This window comes from Marmota flaviventris, chromosome 6, assembly GCF_047511675.1.
Source record: "Marmota flaviventris isolate mMarFla1 chromosome 6, mMarFla1.hap1, whole genome shotgun sequence".
In the NCBI taxonomy this organism is placed as follows: Eukaryota; Metazoa; Chordata; class Mammalia; order Rodentia; family Sciuridae; genus Marmota; species Marmota flaviventris.
The window spans coordinates 69,188,046-69,195,432 of NC_092503.1; positions in this window are offsets into that span (position 1 = coordinate 69,188,046).

Sequence of the window (7,387 nt, forward strand, 5' to 3'; positions counted from 1 at the left end):
AAAAAAAAAAAAAAAAAAAAAAAAACCTTTAGAGGATGGAACCACTATCAAACAGAAATTAAAATATTTTTATTTTGATATACTTCTTGCTGATGAGTGAAAAGTATTTATTCTGATAAACCCAAACATTATCCTATGAAAAACAAAATAAATACACCAAATATTTATGACCAGAAAAAAATGATTATTTAAAATAAGTGGCAGAAATTTGGAAAGCAGTATGGAGCTTCCTTGGAAAGCTGGGAATGGAACCACCATTTGACCCAGCTATTCCCCTTCTTGGACCATTCCCTAAAGACCTTAAAAGAGCATACTATAGGGATACTGCTACAATGATTTTCATAGCAGCACAATTCACAATAGATAGACTGTGGAACCAACCTAGATGTCCTTCAATAGATGAATGGATTAAAAAAATGTGGCATTTATACACAATGGAGTATTACTCTGCACTAAAAAATGACCAAATCATGGAATTTGCAGGGAAATGGATGGCACTAGAGCAGATTATGCTAAGTGAAGCTAGCCAATCCCTAAAAAACAAATGCTAAATGTCATCTTTGATATAAGGAGAGCAATTAAGAACAGAATAGTGAGAAAGAACATGAGAAGAAGATCACCATTAAACAGGGATGAGAGAGGGGAGGGAAAGAGAAAAAGAAGGGAAATTGCATGGTAAAGGACGGAGACCCTCATTGTTATACAAAATTACATATAAGAGAAAGTGAGGGGAAAGGGGAAAAAAAAACAAGAGAGAGAAATGAATTACAGTAGATGGGGTAGAGAGAGAAGATGGGAGAGGAGGGGAGGGGAGGGGGGATAGTAGAGGATAGGAAGGGCAGCAGAATACAACAGACACTAGTACGGCAATATGTAAAAAAGTGGATGTGTAACCGATGTGAATCTGCAATATGTATATGGGGTAAAAATGGGAGTTCATAATCTGCTTGAATCAAATGTATGAAATATGATATGTCAAGAGCTTTGTAATGTTTTGAACAACTATTAATAAAAAAATTTAAAAAAATTAAAAAATAAAGTAACCAGGAAAATAAAATAAAATAAAATAAGTGGCAGAAATAATAATGTAGGGACTACATTAAGGAAAGCAAAGTGTTCTAAACTTAACCCTTAGTTACTTCCTTCAGTGGCCCCTATTGAAAGCCAAGCAAGTCACTTCAGAGAGGAAAGGAGGAAACAACCCAATTGGTGGTGAATAACAAAAACAGAATGCAATTTTTAGAGGCAGGAAGCATATCTGGTGGAGTCAGAAGTTTAGGTGACTATCAGCTGTTTGGTTATCATTTTTATGATAAACATATACAATTATAATTCATTCCTTGACTAATTCAGCCTACTTTAATTAGTTCTTTAAATGATTCCTCAAAATCTAGGCACAAGTATTTAAATATATATTAGCTTTCTGCATGTTTATTCTTTTGTCTTATGTTTTATTTCTTATATATTATAAACTCAGGTCATTCTTATTGATTTTTAACCATCAATACTCATTTATTTGGCCTGCATATTAGCATTTAGTGAATTTTCTTCTCCATCAGATACTGGATGGATTTTTTTTCCAGTAGAATATTTGGGGGAAAAAGCAGGAAGAAAAAGCAGATTTGCCAAGTAAATATTTCCCATATAGGGTATAATTATATCAAGTCAAAAGACCTCAAGAAGTTCTGGCTTTTATACCACCTATGTTCTCACTTGGTATGGAAAATGAAGCAAATAATTGAACCTAAGGCTCAATTTTCTCACTTGGAAAAGGGAGAGTAGAAATATTTCTCTTATTGTCATGAATATTATAAAATTAGCTTGCACCTTAAACTTTTCTATGTAGCTTATCTCAATTAAACATTGCATATTCAAGTATTTTTAAGCAATAAGCAAGCATTTGAGCATCCTAGGTTCTCCTTTGGAACATATAACTTATTAGTACTAATTGTTATGATAAGAATTTAATGTTCTTTGCATACTTGAAGTTGCTTGTTTCTCTGTTTATTCTCACTATACCACCCCAAAAAAGAGATTTTATTTGACTAGCTTTAAATGGATTTTTTCCTGCCTTATCAATTTGCTGTAATCCTCTACTGTTTTCAGAATTTTAAAATTACCCTGCCCTTGGTATTAGAGAGAACTTCTTGTCAAATCTTTTAAAAATTTATTTAAGAATGTGAATAGAGTTCTTTGGAGTTCTAAAATTCTAAGTCCTAAATGTCAGCCCCCAAAGTAAGATCTTTTCTAGCATTAACCTTAGGTGAAAATACTTATTTCAGCATAATATACTTTGGACAACTTAAAATATAGTGAATATTAAATGTTGAAGTTAAAATAATAAGCTGTGAAATGTTAAATTAATGAGTCTACTTTATTGAAATCAGACCTGAAGTTAATTTTTATTTTGTTTTTCATAGACTCATACTCTCTTCTTAATATTCTTAAAATTAAAAAAAATATTAATTAGTGATGGACTCATTGCTACCAACTATTAGGGTGAAACAGACCCTTTATAATTAATAGGTTAATTAGTTCCTTATTTTCATGGGCAACTTTAATTTTTAATTCCCTTTTATTGAATTCAAGTACAACTTCTATCTACCAAAGAATGAAGAGTTAATACCTTTTAAAAATATTGTCCAGTTTTACTCCTAGAAATATATAAACGATATTTGACAGATCTTCCAATTGCATTATTTTTAGACATATACAATTTAATAGATGTATTTAATGTTCAATTTAACTATAAAAATTTGCAATGATTAGCATGAACTCTTTTGCTTTAACATAAAATAAAGTATTTTCAGTAAATACTTTAAAAAGGTTTAAATAGCCCTGGTTAAAAGTTTTGTATAAAATTTTACTGAACCATTTTGTTCTCTTATTAGAGAAAAGAACAAACTATATTTTATGTATTACTCAATTAAATCAATGAAGTATTTCCATTGGTCATCTATTTAAATTGAAAAACTATCAAGTATGAAAAATTATTCCATTTTTGCCTCTATCAGCTGTTTGGTTATCATTTTTATTATTCTTTAATGGTTACCCTAGAGATTATAATTTGTTCCTTGACTAATTCAGCCTACTTTAAATTAGTTCTTTAAATACTTTCTCAAAATCTAAGCACCTTACAAGTATTTAAATATATATTGGCTTTTTGTACCTTTGTGCTTTTGCCTTATAGTTTATTTCTTATATATTACAAACTTAGGATATTCTTATTGATTTTTAACCATCCATATTCATTTATTTGGTCTGCATCTTTAGCCTTCTTATTGCTCTTAAATTTTTCCATTGACTCTTGGCTTTTATTTAGTATAATTTTCCTTCAATTTGAAGAACAATCTTTGGTATTTATTGTATCACAAGTCTGCTGGCAAAGTTTTATTGCAAATATGTGGATCTGAACATATCTTCCTATTTCCTTTAGTTTTGAAGAATAATTACTAGTTACAAGAATGTAGAGGGAAGTGCTTTTCTTTCAATTTTTCCCCTAATATTTTAAGGAAGTCATCTTTGTTGTTCTTGCTTTTATTTTTGTCTCAGTCATACAATGGCTTATAATTTATTTTCAAAAGTGTTTTATTATTAAAAAATATTAAGAGGATAATAAAAAACTTATTAACACTTCTTTGGTCACAAATTACATAACTTAGATGTTATGGAACAATTCTCTGAATGACTCTTCCTGAAAAAGCTCATATAAAAATAAATAAATAATTGGAGTAGACTGTATCTAACATATTAATCTAATTCAGAGTTAATAACCCATAAAAAAAGAGAACAGTCCCAAGCAGGTTCACCAGTGAATTTTATCAAATATTTGATAAAGGAAACCTATAATTCTTTATATTTCCTTCCAGAAAATGGAAGCAGAGATCATCCTTCTTAAATAATTTTATAAAGTCAGCATTACTTTTATATCAAACTCAGACATAGAAATTATAAGAAAACTACAAACTGACATCTTTCATGAGCACTGATGAAAAAGTATCCTAAAAAAATATATTATCAAATTGAATTCAACCATGTATAAAAAAGAACCATGTTGGTATTTATCCCAAATATTGAGAACTCTTTCAATCTTTGAAAACAATTGCTGCAATCTATCACTTCAACAGAGTAGTGAAGAATAGCAATACAATCATATCAATAGGTAAAGAAAAAAACACTTGACAAAATACAACATCTCTTTATATGATTTGAAAAAAATAAAAACCTCCATAAGCTAGGAATAAAAGACAATATTCACAACATGATAAACAGCATGTACAAAAACCTATAGCTTGCATGTAATGGTAAGAATCTGGAAAATTCCCAGTAAGATTTGGAAAAGGAAAATATTTCTATCCTTTTCACTTCTTTTTAACATTATACTTGAAATACAAGCAAATGTAATAAAATAAAAAAATGCATAAATTTGGGAAGCAAGAATAAAACATTGTTTTTAGAGTTATAATAATTGTGTAGAAAAATGGAAAGAATTGACAAAAACATTACTGGAATTAATACACCATTATAATAAAGCTTCAGGATATAATATTGAGAACTAAAAATGAACTTTATATACATCAACAAGGAAAAGATGGAATTCAGAATTATAAAAACTTACCAGGGCTGGGTTTATGGCTCAGTGGTAGAATTCTCGCTTGGCATACATGAGGCACTGGGTTCTATCCTTCAGCATTACATAAAAATAAAATAAAGATATTGTGTCCACCTAAAACTAAAAAAATAAAATAAAACAAAATACCTTGGCATTCAACAAAATGAAATACTTAATCAGATTCACAAATTATACAAATAGCTACATGAGGAAAACTACAAACCTCATATCAAAGACATTAAAGAAAAAAAACATAATAGGAGATAGTCCATGTTCACAGATAGAAAACAAAATATGCCTTTTTCAATCAAATTCTCACCAGATTGTTTTGTGGACATTAATAAGCTGATTCACAAATCTACAGGGTAAAGCAAAAAATTTGGAATAACCAACTAAACAGTAAAGGAAAAGAATGTAATTGAAGGACTCACACTACCCAACTTCATCTTACTATAAATATATATGAATCAAGATCCTGTGGTATTGGTAAAAGAAGAAACAAGGAAATCAATAAAACAAAGAAGCCCAGAGATAGGTACATAACTATAGACAACTGATCTTGGCAAAAGCAAATGAAATAAACAGGAAAATAGTCTTTTCAACAAAGGGTGATAGAACAACTGGGCATCCACATACCAAAGAAGAAGGAGGAGGAGGAGGAGGAGGAGGAGGAGGAGGAGGAGGAGGAGGAGGAGGAGGAGGAGGAGGAGGAGGAGGAGGGGGAGGAGAAGGAGGAGGAGGAGGAAAGAAAAATCTAGGTTAACTTTACATACACCTTTCACAACAAAGAAACTCATTGTAGTCCATTTTATCTGATATGAGGATGAAAATCCCTGCTTGTTTATGTGGTCCATGTGAGTGGTATGGTTTTTTTCCCACCCAAATGTTCAACATCTCCAGTATTTAGAGAAATGCAAATCAAAACTACTCTAAGATTTCATCTCACGCCAGTCAGAATGGTGGTGATCAAGAGTACAACAACAATAAGGGTTGGCAAGGATGTGGGGGAAAAGGAACACTCATACATTGCTGGTGGGACTGCAAATTGGTGCATCCATACTGGAAAGCAGTGTGGAGATTCCTTAGAAAACTTGGAATGGAACCACCATTTGACCAAGCTATCTATCCCATTCCTGGGTCTATACCAAAGGAACTTAAAATCAGCATACTATAGAAACACAGCCAAATCAATGATTATAGCAGTTAAATTTATAATAACTAAACTGTGGAAGCAACCTAGATGCCTTAAATAGATGAATGTATAAAGAAACTGTGGCATATATGCACAATGGAATATTTCTCGGCATTAAGATAATAAAGTTATGGCATTTGCAGGTAAATAATGAGTTGGAGAATATCATGCTAAAGTAGTAAGCTGATCTCAAAAAACAAAAGCTGAATGTTTTCTCTGATAAGTGGGTTTTGTTCTGTAATAGGGCAGGGGCATGGGAAAAATGGAGAAATTTTGAGTGAGGGAGAGGACAGGGTATTGGGCCAGAAAAGATGGTGAAATGTGATGAACATTATTACCGTAGGTACATGTATGACTGCACATATGGTGTGACACTACATTATGTACAATCAGAGAAATGAAAAGTTGTGCTGCAATTGTGTGCAATAAATAAAAAATGCATTCTGCTGTCATATATACCTAATTAAGTGAATAAATTGATTAAAAAGTTACTCATTATAGATCATATGCATAAATATGAAATGCAAAAAATTAAGAACTTATCAAGATTAGAAGGCTAGCCACATATAAACTGGTAGAAAATATTTGCAAAAAACTTATCTGATAGGGCTGGGGATGTGGCTCAAGCGGTAGCGTGCTTGCCTGGCATGCACAGGGCGCTGGGTTCGATCCTCAGCACCACATACAAATAAAATAAAGATGTTGTGTCCACCGAAAACTAAAAAAATAAATATTAAAAAATTCTCTTTCTCTCTCTCTCTCTCTCTCTTTAAAAAAACATCTGATAAAGTACAGTATTTCAAATGCACAAGGAACTCTTTTTGTCGTTGCTGTTGTTATTGTGTTGGGTAATTTTATAATTTTATTTGTTTTTATTTTATTATCACATAATTCACATACAAGAAAATTCACCTTTTGCAGCATACAACAGAGTGGGATTTAGTATATTCACAAAGTTATACAAGTGTCACAACTATTCAATTTCAGAACATTTTCATCAGCTCAAGGAAAAACAACAAAACAAAAAATTGTATCTATCAATTACTCCTGTCAGTCACTGATCTACTTTCTACTTGTATGCATTTTCCTATTCTGGATGTAATCATACAATATGTGATATTATGTGTCTGGCTTACTTCTTTCACTTAGCATAATGTTTCAAGGTTCATCCATGTTGTGCCATTAATTGGTACTTCATTTTTAAATTATTATTTGTTGGTTTTAGTTATACATAACAGTAGAGTATATTTTGACATATTTATACAAACATACAGTACATCATATTATAATTAGGATCCTACTTTTGTGGTTGTACATAATGTGATAATTCATTATGTCAGAATTATTCCACTGTCTTTCTTATTCCTCTCTTTCCTTCCTCTTTGTCTAATCTACTGAATTTTTATTCTTCCCATCCAGTCTTGTTGTGTGCTAGCATACATATATCAGAACATTCAACCTTTAGTTTTTTGGTATTGTTGTATTTCACTAAGAATAATAGTCTCCAAAGCATCTATTTACTGGCAAAGTCATAAAGTCATTCATTTTTATGGCTGAGTAATATTTCATTATTCAGCCATACA